Raw genomic sequence first — 3,848 nt, forward strand, 5'->3', positions numbered from 1 at the left:
TTGGAAAGCAGTATGGAGGTTCCTCAAAAGACTTCACATAGAGCTCCCCTATGACCCAGCAATCCCACTTTTGGGCATTTACCCAAATGTTAACAAACAAGACCACACTAAAGCTACCAGCACAACTATGTTTATTGCAGGCCACCATTTTTGATTACAGAATAAGAGCCCACACAGACAACTACATACCCTTCCTATATAAAGAAATTCTCAGATATGGAAACAAGAGAACTCTCTTCTTTTTTCTTTTCTTTTTAAGGTTTTATGTTTTTATTTTTGAGTGATTCTGCCTCTTTTTCCTCATTTATTGTGTATCCACGTGGATATCCTTGGGTGGGTAGGGGGAGAGCACAGAACTCAAGGGAAAAAGGGTGAATAAGTGCAGTAGTGGAGCTCATGAGCACACTTATAGGTGAAGTCTGCAACTCTCCGGTGGAGACAGGAGGAAGGAAAAGGGAGAGAGTGAGGCAAGAGAAAACACTGTGCCAAAGGAAATGCATGTTTTTATTTTATTTTAATTTTTATTTATTTTTTATTGTGAAAATAATGTACAGAGGGTTTAAAATTACATGGGCAAGATAATGAGTATATTTCTTATCAAGCATTGTAGCCTCCTTTGTTTCCCTTTCCCATCCCTTCCCATCCTTCCCCTGACGCCCCATCCAATCCTCCCCACCCCTCCCACCAAAGTTGTAAAGTTCATTTTCGACATAACGACTTGTAAATCTCTTTATTGAAACGGGTCCACCTGTATCCTTATTTAAATGACTTGGTTTTCCCCTTCCCCTCCACAAATTATACCGATATCAAATACAGTGAAAGTAGGGGTTATACTATGGGGGAGGGACATACATAGCAAAAAAGAAATAATCATATATATGCGTTAGAAACAATCGCATGAACGAAAAAAAATTTGAATACATATCTTAGGGTTCATTTCCCCAACATCACCTTATCTGACCTTTTCTGCTTAACTCAGACTTATACTAGATATTGCAAATAAGGGAAACTATGGGACCTATGTTTCATTGGGATTGGCTTGCTTCAATTAATATCATTTTTTCCAAGCCTTTGCATTTCCTAACAAATGGGACAATGTCATTCTTTCTGATGGAGGCATAGAATTCCATTGTGTATATATACCACATTTTCTTGATCCATTCATCTACTGAGGGGCATCTGGGTTAGTTCCATATCTTAGCTATAGTAAATAATGCTGCAATAAACATAGTTATGCTGGTAGCTTTAGTGTGGTCTTGTTTATAAACATTTGGATAAATGCCCAAAAGTGGGATTGCTGGGTCATAGGGGAGCTCTATTTGAAGTCTTTTCAGGAACCTCCATACTGCTTTCCAATGTGGTTGAACAAGTTTACCCTCCTACCAACAATGCAGTAAGGTTCCCTTCTGTCCACATCCCCTGTAACATCTGTTGTTATTAGAGTTCTTGATTTTTGCCATTCTAACTGGGGTGAGGTGGTATCTAAATGTTGTTTTGATTTGCATTTCTTTAATGACTAGGGAGGTTGAGCATTTCTTCATGTGTCTATTGGCCATCCTTCTTTCTTCTTCAGAGAAATTTCTCTTTAAGTCTTTAGCCCACTTATTTATTGAGCAGTTGTTTCTTTGAGGATTTGTTGTTAGGGGATTTAATTTTTTGAGTTCCAAGTATATTTTAGATATGAGACCCCTGTCCATTGTATGGCTAGTGAAGATCTTCTCCCAATCCGTGGGCTTTCTATTCATCTTGCTAACTATGTTCTTTGCCATGCAGAAGCTCTACAACTTCATGCAATCCCATTTGTCCAACCTTTCTTTGATTTGTTGTGTTTCTGGCTCTCTATTGAGAAAAATTCAGCCTGTGCCAAGGAGACCAAGGGTTTCTCCTATTTCATCCTTTAATGTTTTCAGAGTGTCTGCTTTTACCCCGAGGTCTTTGAACCATTTGGAGTTGAGTCTGGTGCAGGGCGATATATAAGGATCTAGCTTTAGTTTTTCTACAAGTTGTTAACCAATTTTGCCAGCACCATTTACTGAAGAGGCTGTCTTTCTTCCATTCTATTGTTTTAGCTCCCTTATCAAAGATTAGATGGCTATAGGTCTGTAGGTTCTTTTTTGGGTTTTCAATTCTATTCCATTGGTCCTGAGGTCTGTTCTTGTGCCATTACCAAGCTGTTTTGATTACTATGGCTTTATATTAGAGTTTGTAATTTGGTATTGATATTCCTCCAGCAGTGTTCTTTCCGTTGAGGAGCATTTTTGCTATTTGGGGTCTTTTATTGTTCCATCTGAATTTTTGGATTGCCTCTTCTATTTCCTTGAAGAATGAGGTTCGAATTTTGATAGGTATCACATTGAATTTGTATATAGCCTTGGGATGTATTGACATTTTCATGATGTTGATCTTTCCAATACAGGAGCATGGGATTTTTTTTTGCCACTTTCTAATTTCTGTTTTGATATCTTTTTTCAAGTTTTTCAAATTTTCATCATAGAGGTCCTTCACTTCTTTGGTTAAGTTAGGAAATGCGTTCTTACCTGACTCAGGTCATGGGAATTGCTCTGGGCATCAACTCCATAATGACAATGGAATAAATTAATGTAAACAAGAGAAATAACTAGCCCTACTTTGTTAGGAAAGATCAAGGAGACAAAGGGAAAGAAGAAGGCGGATACCTCCAATAGATGGGGTTAGGAGTCAATCATTGCTGGAGAGGAGCATCAGGCTGGAGGCACAGGTGGATCAGGGTTTAAATACAGTTGGGAATGAGACATGGGGATTTGTAATTTTGAATCAGAAGCGCCTGTATAAGCAGGTGAAATGAGGATACTGGATCTAACTGGCACTATCTTGCCTTCTTGTTGGATGAAAGTAGAGGCCACCCCCAGGTGATGGCTCTGTTGAATCCCCAGAGGAAAGGAAATCTCAGCCCCAGATGATGTGCATGCCTGAGTTCCTAGAAGAAGGAAGTCCCACCCCCATGTGATGTGTGTGCCTGAGTTCCTAGAGGAACTTGGACAATAGTTTCATCCCAGTCCTGTATCTTGAACTTGACTCTTGAGCTTCTTGTGACCCTTATCTTGACCCTATTTAGGCCCCAACAAGTACACGCACCATTTTTCACCATGCTTCATGTTTCCTGCATCTCCTCAGATCACCATGGCATCCCACTTGGGCTCTTCACTGGCATTGGACATTGCTTTTCTGTTCTTCATTATCCTCATGGCTCAGTTTCCTGATGGTACAAAGTGCATTCAAGGCCTCAAGTTTTCTGAGGACATGTATCTGCCTGCAGTTACTGACTAATAATGAACACTCTAATAAAGACTCCTAATCTGACCTCTGAAAATATGTCCAATCTGGATCTTACAAATGAATTTCCATATAACACAGATGAGGCCAGGGGGCAGAGGGCATCTGGCTGAGAACAGCTCAAGAATGGAGATACGGATAAGATTCTGATGAGATTCCCTGGGTGGAGATAGCTGGGCAGAGACCCTGGCGGGCAGCATGGCCAATGAACCAAGAGAGCTGTGAGACCTATGCAGATTCCCCTCAGCCATAATTGTTGAAAGAATGAAAGAAGGAATATAATAGATAATAGATATATAGATATATCTATTAGATATATAGATAATATAATAATAATAGAATTCTTACTCAAAGTGGTCATGGATTTCCTTGGACCATCTTTGGTCACAGAGGAAGCCATGAGTTATCAACCTCTCAGATGGGACTTGAAGGACAGATCTGAAATTATCCAGGAGACATCTGTGAGCAGGAGTGATGGATGGGCAGAATTCATACACAGATCTCCCCCCACCCTCCCCCCATACAAGACATGAAGT

This window comes from Dipodomys ordii, unplaced genomic scaffold, assembly GCF_000151885.1.
Source record: "Dipodomys ordii isolate 6190 unplaced genomic scaffold, Dord_2.0 Scaffold254, whole genome shotgun sequence".
NCBI classification, from domain to species: Eukaryota; Metazoa; Chordata; class Mammalia; order Rodentia; family Heteromyidae; genus Dipodomys; species Dipodomys ordii.